Source organism: Aegilops tauschii, chromosome 4, assembly GCF_002575655.3.
Source record: "Aegilops tauschii subsp. strangulata cultivar AL8/78 chromosome 4, Aet v6.0, whole genome shotgun sequence".
NCBI classification, from domain to species: domain Eukaryota; kingdom Viridiplantae; phylum Streptophyta; class Magnoliopsida; order Poales; family Poaceae; genus Aegilops; species Aegilops tauschii.
In genome coordinates this window covers 364,638,669-364,652,141 of record NC_053038.3, presented here as the reverse complement: position 1 = coordinate 364,652,141, position 13,473 = coordinate 364,638,669, and positions in this window count along the sequence as shown.

Sequence of the window (13,473 nt, the reverse complement as noted above, 5' to 3'; positions counted from 1 at the left end):
CATGCTTGGTTTGGTTAACTGTCTGATCTTCTACTAGGAGTATGTTATATTGTGCAATGTGGTGCTCAATTAATGTTTGGTTCATTTGTTGTGGTGTTTAGTTAACTGCTTGGTTCAATTCTGCAATGCGATGTCCAGTTGTCGTGGGTAGAATTTTGTATTGTTGTGCATGTGAGGAATAAATCGAATTCGGCTGCACTTAATACATGAGAAACATATACAATTGCTATATTTCCCAGTTCTTAATCATGCTTGGTTTGGATAAATGGGTTTTCCATGTGGCTCGAATTAATCTGATGAATATGCAATGTGCTTATTTTTCATCAACATATTTTACTGATAGCATGCGAACCCTCACTTAACCTGATCACTAACTACCTTATATGTGTTGCAGGGAAACAATGGGAAGCACTGAGGTTTACAATCGAGGTTCGCACATGCATGGTCCTTTGTTTGATAGCACATTATCGTGCAATTGCAGGAACCATTCTAATATTTAGTTTTTTAACAATTTGGTATTGCTGTCAGAGGTTTTGACCCACTGTTTGACCCTTTTTGCATTTGGGGAAATGAGTTGTCCATGAATATCAGTCAAGTCAAGAAACTCAGAAAGATTGTTAGGATAAAGAAATTAGCGACAAAAAACAACAAGATCTTTGTCTGCACAATGAAGAAAACACCAGTTCACTATAGGGTGGTACTAACTATTATACCTTTCTTTTTTTATTCCTTTGCCCCATTTCCAATATAGAGAAGATATTTATGCACATCCTTCTTTTCAGGTCTTCTCAAAGCAGTTCACTGATGATTACCTCTGAAACCACCTGTATGGTCAGGAGGCGAGGAAGGTATTCATACACCATGGTTCAATATTAAAGTGTTCCTGAAGAGGACGAAGGAGGACGGTCAATCATCCACAGGCATTGGCCTAAAGTTGCAAAGACCTTCAACATCAATGAAGGCTCAATATTCGCCTTTCGCTAGTTTTCCAGATGAGATTCATCTGTCTATGTACTGTCTATGATGCTAATTTTGAAAGGTTATAGATGTTGCATGTGAAACTTGGTGCTGGTGCTGGTGTGTAATGGGGTAGCTGAGTGCTGAAGCTATATGATGTCGTACTCTGATGTACTTCAATTATGAAATCCTGCTTCCTTAATATGAAAATGAAATATATTGTGTGCTTAATATGAAATGTCAGTTAGATTAATAAATGGATTATTAATAATAAGACAGTTAGCCTACTAATGGCTAATTGGGGCTTTTTATTGCAAACGGTTATTGAGAAAACACCATGGGCGATGACCTCAGGCAACGCACACAGTTTTTAGGAATAAACCGTGTTGGATCAATGAACAATCACACATGACATCCTCTTAAAAACTGTTTGTGTTAGGCCACCTTGTGCAAACGTTTACCATGTGTGTGATGGACCGTGTGTGATGCATTCAATAACGCAAACGATAAAATTGTTAATATCGTCTACAATGGCAACACTATAACAAACAATTTAATGGGGAAAATTGTGTGTGATGTACGTGCGAACAGAAACGTTTTCCTTTGAGTGACTGTGGGGGATGTATATACAAATGGAAACGTACTTCTTGGATTAACTGTGTGGGATGTACATACTAACGGAAACGTATTCCTTGGATTGACTGTGTGGAATGTACATACGAACGAAAACGTTTAGCCGGGTGACTGTGTGGGATGTACTTATGACTGGAAGCGATTTGGCCTGTATAATTGTATTTTTTAGCACAACCGTACATATAACCGTATTTAATCGCTTGCCCATCACACACGACCTCATTTTGCCGAGCGTGTGTGCCAGGAGGGCCTATCCTCGACGGTTTCTGGGTCGTGTGGGAAGGACCCCCCTATCGCAGTCACTCACTTGGTGACAGTTCCAAATGTCGTCGCGGAAAGGAGTTAAAAACCGTTTGTATAACACCTCGCTATACCAGTGTGTCATTCATGTATTCATAGGGATCAATATAGATGTCCCCGGTTCCACTATGGGTCACTGAACAAAAGGGGTTTTGTTTATCTGTATGTTTTACCGAACCTATAGGGTCACAAGCTTAAGGGAATCATGATCTGTTGAGTGTTGGTGGAGCGAGAGTTATGAGAAAATATTCTCGAAATAGTTCCGAGAAAATAAGAAATACTTTCCAGAGAGTTCCGAAAGAGTTTTGAATGTTTCCAGAAATGTTCTGGGAGGTTCTAAGAAGGTCCTAGAAACTTCGGATGATGTCTAGAAGGTTACCGAACCGTCCGGATAAATCCAAAGGGTTCTTGGTGAGAGGACACCTTGGCTGGGCCAAGGGGTAAGCCCCATGAGGCTTTAGGTCCGCGCAAAAGGTTTTTTTCGGAGGACAGGGGCCAAGTATCTGGTCCTAGGCGAGACGCCAAGGTCTGTGGCGTTTCATGCTGGAATCCAAAGAGAACTCTTCCTTGTGATCCAAACCTTCGCCCCCCTCCCCAAGTTGCGACCCCGGGACTCAACATATAAATAGAGGGGCAGGGGCAGGCCCTAGATGATAAGTTTTGGAGCCTTCTCTAGTTCTCTCTTATTCTAGTTTGATCTAGACTAGATGTAGTTCTAGTTATCTCCAATCCTCATAATAGAGAAGCCTTGTGTGGTTCTCTTTTCCTCCCTATAATTTTCCAGCGACAATTAGCTCTGGATGACGAAGCGCTGCCGGACCATGAAGCCTGTATGCTTGCAAACTGTAGATAGGATGTGCTTTCGGTCTTTTGTTCGAGGGATCGTCGTGCACGGTTCGAGGGATCGTTGTCAACAGTTTGAGGGACTTCAAGTATGATCTACACAGACTCTTCTTTCGCTGCAACTCAGAGTTGGTAATGATCCGATTTAAACCGTTATGCATCTTCATAGTGTTCCTGGTTTGATCGTAGGACAATTTTTTTCTACTACGTTTCCCAACACCTAACATATGCCGCTCGATCAGGCAAGTGCTGGCACTGATGGAACCGCGCCATTGTGTACAACTCGACGCATCATCGCACGCGAATGAATTGCGTGTACCACCCAAGGAGGATAGGAACCACGGGTTGTCGCCTTCCCAGCCTCCGTCGTAGCTCCGCATGGACGCATGCATTGTCGTTTCCTCCTTTTGCCCACCTGGGAGAAGGTCTAGTACCCGGGCGACGATGACGAAGCCGCACCATCGTGCCTCCGCGTGCTTGAACCATCCACCGGTCATGTGCCCCCCCTGCACCATTGACGGGCGTTTGCTCCGCCTTCGCCTCGCCCAACAACTAGCAACAGCGAGCTCGCCGAACAGCCCCGATCACCCCAGCGCAAGCGCCTGCTACGCACAACCGAGGCTTCTGTGAGAAGATCACCGAGTGGAGACCCGAGCAGAGCTTGGCCAGCTTCGAAGCTCGTCACCGTCTCATCCCCGTGGCAGCCTCCACCGCCACCGCCTCGAGCCCATGCCACCTCTACCAGCCTTCTGTCAAGATCCTTGCTATGTGATCGGACGGCAAGAAAAAGCGTTCGTTAGGAAAACTTGAAAATCGGACGCCTTTACGTTAATGTTTCCCAATGTTCCTGGATTTTTAACACACGTCGTTCGTGCCACCCTGCTTGTCATTCGAAGTTTCGATCTTTTTATTTGTTTTTCTCTTGCTTTTTGTTTGTTATTTGTTTTCGGATTTCTATTTCAAGTTCTTTTCAGAACTGTTTCTTGTTTGCTTGGTTTTGTCGGTTTTATTTCTTTTTCTTATACCTTTTCTTCCTATTATTACGCGGTGAACGGATTTTTAATACATGATGAACATTTTTTGCATACCAACAATTTTTTACAATGATTTTTTTATAATATACATTATACATATTCCAAATACAAATTGAACATTTTGTTAATATACGTTGGACATTTTCTTAATATACTTTGAATTTTTTAAAATATATGCTGAAGATTTGTTCATACATTTTTAGATTCTTCTGAATATACGGTGAAAATATTTTTAGAATACAATAAACTTTCTTTAACACACGCAGAACATTTTTGTAATACATGTTGAACTTTTTCTAATATACAATGAACATACTTGAATATACACTAAATTGTTTTTAAACTCGTGCTGAATAACTTTTAAAAATGTGAATTTTATAAATTAATAGTGCTTAAAACATTTATCTCTGTACAAAAAAGGTGGCTTTTTGCAAAAAAAAATCGACTAGGTAAACGAACAGGCAAAAACAGCTTTTACGACAAAGTGGGCTGGCTCATTACCAATGCAAGCAGACGTGGATCTATGAAGACGTCGCAGGAGCTCCTATGTGGCGTTTAATGCGGCGCACAGTCGTCGAGGCTGAATAATCCGCAAAAAGTTGCGCGTGCATGGGATCAAACAATAGACCTCATGTGCTGGAGCATAGATCGTAGCCACAAGACATGAGAACGATTACAGACTAAAAGTGCAGCGCAAAAGTTTAAGAAGGATCTTCTCTGCAAAGGTGCAGATCTTTTTGAAACACGGACGTTTTTAAAAATCGTGAACTGTATTTCAGAAAAGGCATTTTTTTAGAAAGGTCTTTTTTAACACTAAGCTTGTCAAACAAATTGAAAAGCACGAAATACTTTAAGATCTACGAATAAAATTTGAGATCGGAAACATTTTCTGAGATTCTGAGAAGATCTATTTTCAAAAATGGCTACAATTTTAAAACTCCTAAAATTTTTAAAAACACAAACAATTTTTGTCGACGAGAACATTATTTTGAAAATGTGGATTTTTATGAAACTTCCGAACATAACTTAAAAACATGAACAAATTTGGAAAATGGAAAATTTTCTGAAACTCCATAATAAAATTCAGAAACACGGACAATTTTTCAAAACGCAAACATTTCATGAAAACTGGAACATTTTCTGAAACTCTCAAGCAAAATTTGAAAAAAGGATTTATTTTAATCTCATGAACATTTTTTTTTGGAAAACTTGGATTTCTTGAAAAATCCAAACAACATTTGAAAAAGACATATAAAAATTCATAAACAAAAAAGCAAAAGAGAAAAATAGAAAAAGAAACATAAACAGAAACAGAAAAAGAAAAAGGAAAAAGGAAAAAGGAAAAAGAAACAGTAAAAGAAAAAGAAAAGGAATATATGAAAATTTAAAACCCGGTTCAGGAACCTTCTGGAAGGTTCCCAAAACCGGTAAAAACCAGCTAGGGACCATCTAGAAGGTTCCCGAAGCTGTACGTGCTATACATGAGCCGGCCAATTACTTTATAAGTCGACTTGCCTGTGCGAATCCATGACAGATGACGCAGGTAGCGGCAAATAGGGAATTCTTAGCGTCATTGCGTCACATTGTTGTCGTTTCACACAAATAAGCCGAGGGTTGGATCGAACAGGACTGGCGCATTTTAGATCGCTAAAAAGTACAACTTCAACTTTTGGGGGACCTTTTAGAAGTTTTCAGCTTGTTTTTGACCTGTTTTAGGAACCTTCTCCAAGGTTCCGGAACAAGTTTTTATTTTGATTGTTATTTTCAAATTGGTTTTCCCTTTCTATTTTTACTTTTCCATTTTTCTTTTACTTAAATCATTTATTCCATGTGCATCGGGCCAGTCGGGGCTTCCCTGTGCGTCGCTCCTCTATTGGATGCCGGGATCCTATTCCCCGCGCGGGTCGGGTAATAAGAGGGCCCATTAGTACGTTTCTGCATTGTTTCTTTCTTTTTTCTTTAGTTTTTTTAATTTCCATTTATATTTTCCTTATTTTTGGTTTTCAAACCCGAGAACAATTTTTAACATTCATGAAATTTATTGAAATTTGTTACTGGTTTTCAAATTTATGATTTTTTGAAATATATAAATTTTATAAAATCCATAAACATTTTTGAAAATCAATAATAAATTTTAAATTGTTGAATTTTTTCAAAGTTCAATTTTTTAAATAAAATTGCCGAACAATTTCTGAACTCACGAGCATTTTTTCAATTAGTGCAGTTTTTTTTGAATTCCTGAATAATTTATGAAATTTGAGAACAGTTTCAACTCGCAAACATTTGTGGAATTCATAATCATTTTTTAAACCCAGAACACTTTTCAAAATTCATAAACCAGTTTTGTATTTGTGAACAAAATTTTGAAATCACACACATTTTTATAATCCGTGTACATTGTCTATTTCATGATCTTTTTGGAATTCAGGGTCATTTTCGAATGTTGCCAATAGTTTTTTGGAATTCATCAATATATTTTAATTTCTGATTTTTTTGAATTTACGAACATTTTTTTGAATTTATAAACATTTTTTAGTTTGAGGAAATATTTTAAATTCACAATTTTTTTACATTACTAAATATTTTTATAATTCAGGAACATATGTTTTCATTTGCGGACATTTTTTAAAATTTTCAAACCTTTTTGAACTGGCAAACATTTATCAACATTGTGAACAATTTTCAGATTTCAGTGTTTGTCGAATTCTTGAAATTGTTTCAAATTTTCTTGAATATTTTTTTGAATTTCGTTAACAAAATCAAAAGCAATGGATCGAGAAATAAACCTTCGTCCAAAGTGGACCGACTCCAAGCCGGGTGGGTGTCCAGCCTCAACGAGTGTCCCCAGCGTGTCTGCTCGGCAGCCATCGCCCTATACGGGAATTAGGATGTTCTTTTGATGCCCACCACGGTCATACATATGGCCTCGTGCAATTCGTACATGGCACCTCCTACATGCGAGCATCAGTATTTATTTGGCCCACGCATCTAGCGCGCTTATTCGGTTTTCTGAAGTTTTCAGTTTGTTTTTGTGTTTACAGTCGCATTTTAACTTGGTTTTTACTCTTTTTTTCTTTCTTCTTCTTCTTTCTATTCTCGTTCATTTATTCTTTTGTAGTTTTAATTAGTTTCTTCTTCTGCTTTTTCATTTTTTTCATTATGAAATCATGATTTTTCTAAATTCGCAATCATTTTTTAACTTATGAACTGTTTAAAATTCCTGAATAACCTTTAAATTTGTGAACATTTTCTAAAATTCATGGTTTTTTAAATCCAGGAACAATTTTCAAATATATGTTTATTTTAAATTCATGACAATTTTCTGAATTTTTTGCGGATGATGTTTGGATTCGTGAACATTTCTAAAATCCACATTTTTCTCAATTTTGCTATTTTTTTATGTTCGTGAACCTTTTTCCAAAAATAAACGATATTTTTAGTTCACAAAAAAAAAATCAACGGGTGTATGGTCAATGGTCACTAGTCAAAAAGCTGGCGCACAAGGCGTTGCAGAGGGGCAATTCCGATTTGGCGCCCGTTGCCCCGTTACAGGCATCGGCGCAAACGGCCGCATACCTCCCTCTTTCCATCGATGCTGCATGGGCCGGCCCATTAATCTTTTTGTCTGTTAAATTCCAAAAATAGTCTGAGGGATGGATTCAAACTCGTGACCTATTCCTTCGTTGATCAACCCCATAACCATTAGGACTCCTTTAAGTGTTGTGACGTCTTGCTTCGTTTTCTTCTTCTTATTCTTTCTTTAGTTCGTCGAAGCTGTTTTGTTTTTGTTTTTTCTAGACCGGTTTTGTAGGGTTTTTTATTTCTTTCCAGTTCCTTTTTTCTCCTTTTCTTTTCTTTTCTTTTCTTTTCATTTTTCATTTTTATTTTTCCAGTGCACGGTTTAGTTTCGAAAATTCATGAACTTTTCTCAAAATTGGTGAACTTTTTCCAGTTTTTCATGAACTTTTTTCATTTTTCATGAACTTTTTCCAAAATCGATGAACCTTTTTTTAAATTGATGATCTTTTTTTCAAGTTCATGAACTTTTTTCATAATCGATGAACATTTTTCATGATAGATGTATCTTTAAAAAAATGAAGATTTTTTATTTAAAATTGATTAACTTTTTTTTCAAATATATGAACTTTATTCCAAATTGATTAACTTTTAAATAACATTTAATGAACTTTTTGCAATATTGATGAACTTTTGTCTCAAATTCGTGAACTTTTTTGAATTTTCTGAACTTTTTCGCAAAATCCATGAACATTTTTGAATTAAAAAATATTTGTTGACTTTTTAGCGTTTATTTGAAAACCGATTTTTAAGTCAACAGTTGAACTTTTTCAACTAGTCAACCGTTAACCGTTTTTTAGGCAGTACCAGACGCGAGGCAGTCGTTGCTACGAGTGAAGCAAGCCCGAGTTGTTCGTTGCGGCTGTTGGTTTCATGGGCCGGCCCACTCAGGCCGCCTTCAGCGTGCGAGGAGCCTAAACTGGCGCTGAGAGCACCATTTAGGAGCTCCCTTGGGGAGGAGCTCTCGCAGATACACACATAACCTCCTTTTTGGCGCCCTACACGCCGGAAGACGGTGAAACGCGCGGGAGTCTGCGTCATTACTTAGGCTGGCCCAACTCCTGCTCGTTTGCTGCATTTCTTTCGGCTCACATTTATTTCTTTCACTCTAGTTCGTACGTTTCTGTCACGTATGTTTCAATCTCCCCCCAATACTGTTTCGACAAAACAATAGAATGTTCGTGATTTTGAAAAAAATAGCATATTAAAAAAATATTCACGAGTTGGAAAAAATGTCCGCGTATTCAAAATTATTCGTGAATTTGAACAAATGTTCGTTAACTCAAAATAGCATATTAAAATGAACATTTATTAGACGTGTTACCCTTAGCGTTGCTTAACTTTCAGGTTGTACCTGTCTTTGCGCCAATGTACAAGGTATAGTAGGAACTCCAGGATCCCCCAACTTCTTAGGAATTTTACCATCATAATAATAGTTTTCAAGCATAGTATAAATTTCATCAATGGGCATCTTTCTTATCTTAGTGACAATAGCTTTCGTACACTTGGAATAAGGTGGAACCTTAATTGCTTCAGTAAGAGAGATTTGTATGTAAATATCTTTGAGAAATGCAGGGACCTTGCAAAATTTTCATGGTTCACTAGGAAAGAGCATAGGTTTTTGAACCCATGTTTCTATCTCTTTACCATGTCTAGTAGTTTTTTTAGTTTTTCTATGAGTTTTCTTAACAGGTGGAGTCTCATAATTTCCTTTTTCAACTTCATTAGCATGGTTTCTTTTTCTACTTCTTCTTCTTGTGTGGTATTTTCATTATCTTGATTAGGTTTTTGTTCTTCATTGCCTCTTTTAGTTTTAGTGTTAGAGATAGAAATATCCTATTGAGATCGTTCTTCTTTCCCATCTGGATTTTCACTGGTCATCTTAGAAGATTCAACATCTATTGGAATCTTCTCTTACTTTTTATTTCTAGAAGTATTTGGTGCTGCCCCATCCATATTTTTTGATTCTTGAATAATTCTATTGGAGTGACCTTCAGGATATAAATGATCTTGGGTGGAAGCTCCACCTCTAGTGCCTACTCCACAGATTTCATTATTTCCTTTTGACTTATCAAGAACGACGTTTTCCCAAGTTTGCATAATTTAGAGGATTTGCGTTTGAACCATATTGCAATGTTTAGAAATTCTTTAATATCGTTCATAGTTCTTTCAAAATATTTGGACATGTTTTCAATTGTAATAGAATTTTTAGAAATCTCTCTCCTAATCTTCAAGTTGAAATGATGTTGTTTAAAAAGAAAATTATCTAGTTCATCATGACACTGACTAGGAGATTTTTTTATACAGAAGGTTACCTTCATAAAACTTATATAAATAACTAACTTCAATAACAATAATAAAAGCTTGAGATATAAGGGTGTCATAGGAGTTAGCGTTTTAACTTCTGAAGCTGAATGCTTTTCTTGGAACGATTTTTTAGCTTCTTCTGTATCTTCATCACTCAGGACATATATCCCTCTCTTCTTGGAGTTAGGGGCTAGTTGTGGTTCTTTCGAATTCCAATCATCATCATTTGAACTAGTACCATCAAGTAAATCCTTAGCTTCATTTAGTGTCTTGTCCCTAAAAACATTTCCCGCATAACTATCTAGTTGTATCCTAGATTAAGGGGTTAGAGCATTGTAAAAAATATATGCATCATGTTCTTTGATACTATGATATGGATATCTTCTTTGCAAATCAAAAAACCTCCCATGAGCTTGAGACAAAGCCTCATGCTTGTTTTGAGAAAAGTTATGAATCTCTCTAATGATGGCATGTTGTTTATGATGTGGCATAAATTTCATCATGAAAGTGTAAATCATATCTTTTAAACTTCTTATGCTCCTAGATGCAAATTATGGAACCATATTTTAGCATCCCCTCCCATGGAGGAAGGAAATAACTTAAGAATAAAGATAGGGAGACTAGTGCTCTTTTTCACAGAATGTCTACAAAATCTTCAACTTTGTGGGCATGATAAAAAACATTTTCACTGTCCAATCCCTGGAAGTTTAGAGTTATATAAATTATAAGAACTTCAGGTATATAAATTATATGAACTTCAGGTTCCACAGGAAGATCATAGGCATCATTTTCAAATAAAACAAGTCTTCTGAAGCTCTTCCTTTAAATAATCATGAGTTAAAACAATATCTTTATTAGTGTCACATTCTCTAATGACTTTGGCAAATCCCTAGTTGCATGGTTGGAATAGTTGGTGTCCTCAAAACGGGAGTAGGTGGTATTCTCAAAGTGGAAGTGGATGGTTCATATTCAAGTATTTCCTTTTCTTTTAGTATAGCAAGATGACTATCAAGTAGTTCTCCCAAAGGAGGAGATTCAGCAGTAACTTTAGAATCAGTAGTAGCAGTATCAATAGTTTTATCATGACCATCATCTATATCATGTGACATTTTAGAGTGTGGTTCACTGGTATGTGCAAGTGGTGGTGGTGTCACAAGTTGATTCAAAACAATATAAGAATCATAAGAAGCTTGGGTACTAAGAGCGATACCTCTTCTTGTAGTAGACAGAACAATTTTTTGGCTTGGGGTCTGGATTCTTCCCCATTGTGGATAAAAATTGCATCAAGTAAATGAACAATAGGTAGACATGTAAATCTTTGCAATCCATTTATGTTTTATTTTTATCTGGCACTTTTCTGCACAAGATAACATCATGGAAAATGTGTTGAAAACAACGTCAGTCCAGGTTAGTTCTTTATTCATTTGAGCAAGTTTTGAGTCCAAATTAAAGCAAAAGTGTTTGAAAAAGTAGATACATTTGAGACGTATCACAGACCAATTTTTCTTATTTTGTACTATGTTTTGAACAACATAAAGTACATACTAATGCATAGTAAAAAAAAGGAGGGAGTACATGGCATAAGCCATACATGCCTTACATGTCACAGTCTACTGCATGATTAATTAGAGACAACTTTTGCATTTTGGGGTTACATGGACGTAATTCATCACAAACCGTTTGTTCTGTGATACCTACGGATGTCACGTAATGCTATATAAAAACATACTTTCTTTGCGAGAAAATTTTCGATCTATTCATCTTTAGTTATGGTAGTACAACGAACACCAGAAATAATAAAAATTATATCCAGATCCGTAGACCATCTAACGACGACTACAAGCACTGAAGCGAGCCGAAGGCATGTCCCCTTCCTCTTTGGAGCCGGATAAAATTTGTTGTAGTAGACAGTCAGAAAGTATGTTTTGCCACACGAGGAAGGGTCGAGTACGGAATGATGACATACGAGATAGAGTTGGGGTAGCACCAATTGAAGAGAAGCTTGTCTAACATTGTCTGAAATGGTTTGTGCATATTCAGCGCAGGCCTCCAAAAGCTCTAGTGCATAGTGGACGGCTAAAGCGTGCGGGTAATGTCAAGAGAGGTCGGGTTAGACCAAATTTTGACATGGGACGAGTACGTAAAGAGAGATCTGAAGGACTGGAGTATCACCAAAAAATTAGCTATGGACAGGGGTGCATGGAAGCTTGCTATCCATGTGCCAACACCATGAGTTGGTCGTGACATCTTATGGGATTCACCTCTAGCCTATCCCAAGTTGTTTGGGACTTGTTGGGACTAAAGACTTCGTTGTCTAAGGCCCCATAGGACGACCGCATCAGAATATCAATCGCCGTCGACAAAGAGTAGCGTAGATCAGAAGGACCCAACCTTCACATGGCCACCGACGATGCTAGACACACCATCAGGACGAGGGCTAGGCAGGGAGAACCTTATTCCATCTTCAGAGAGCTGTCGCCGTCTCGTCTTCCTGAGCAGGACACAAACCTTAACAAAACTTGACCAAACATCTAAAAAGAGCCCTCCCTACGGCAAGGGCCGAGATTCACCGCGCCGCCATGGCCTAAGGCCACCAGAGACGAGGCGGACCTGCGATGGCGCCGGCGGGAGGCAGACGAACCCTAGGCTTTTCTTAGGGGAGACGGCGGCTGCATGAGAGACATGATATAAATGATGACATATCTTATAGCCGTTTACACATATCCTTTATGATGTAATGTTTTCATTTTAGCATACACTCCTCCAATCCAAAAAAGAGTGACACCATCATTCAAAATATGTCCCGCAAAGAGCGTCATTAATTTTCCCCTCTGGATCAACTAGGTGGAGTCCATCTACATTATTCCATGTGTAGAGCTATCTTCTTCTTCTTCTTCTTCTTCTTAATTTACTACATGTTGTGGGCATGTGTAACTAATGATGCATCACATAAAATTAATTTGTCAGATGTTCAAATTTTAGCATGCAAGTGAAAAAATAGTTCTCATAATGAGATGTCCTAGGGTCATTTTTGTTCCGACTATCCTCTCCAATCTTTTTAGTACCATTCTTTTTGGATGGTGAGAGAAATACAATATCATTATGTTTTCGCATAAGATTTAAGACTAGGGCTTCTTTGATTCAAAGGATTCTTATAGGAGTTTTGAAGGATTAAAATTTCTAGGATTTTTTCCAACATTGATCATTTGTTTTGTAAGATCAAGTCTTATAGGGCTTTTCCCTAATGAATTCTTTGTACTACATTCCATAGAATTTTTTAGCATTTATTCAAATTTCTTGAAAAGAATCATATTTTTGTGTGATGCAATCAAACAAATCAGATTCCAGTAGGATTCAAACGGACACGGGATTATAATCATATGTTTTTCTTATTCATGTGTTTTTGAATCCTGTGAATCAAAGATGTCCTAAAATTGCAGGTGCCACTATGGAGTAAATCTATAGGTAAAAATCACAAAGTATCCTCTGCATGATTACCCCGACACCACATGGCCACACATATACTCCACATTCTAATCTAAAAATTTAAACCGTAAGGTGCAACGTCCTGACCTGGTCCATCCACGTGAAATAACACCAAATAACATTGTCTGGTGCATTCAAGCACATGCTTTAGAGCATATACAGCTGGACGCAGATTCGGCCTCCTATACGCCCACGGGCGCTTTCGCGGAGAGCGTCCGGCGGCCCCTCATATGGGTTGCTGCATATCCAGACACCTCAAATGTGGAGCCCCAAATTCATACACATTGTCGTACGATACAAATTGTCTGAATTCGACAGTTAGAAACAAAGCAAAGCA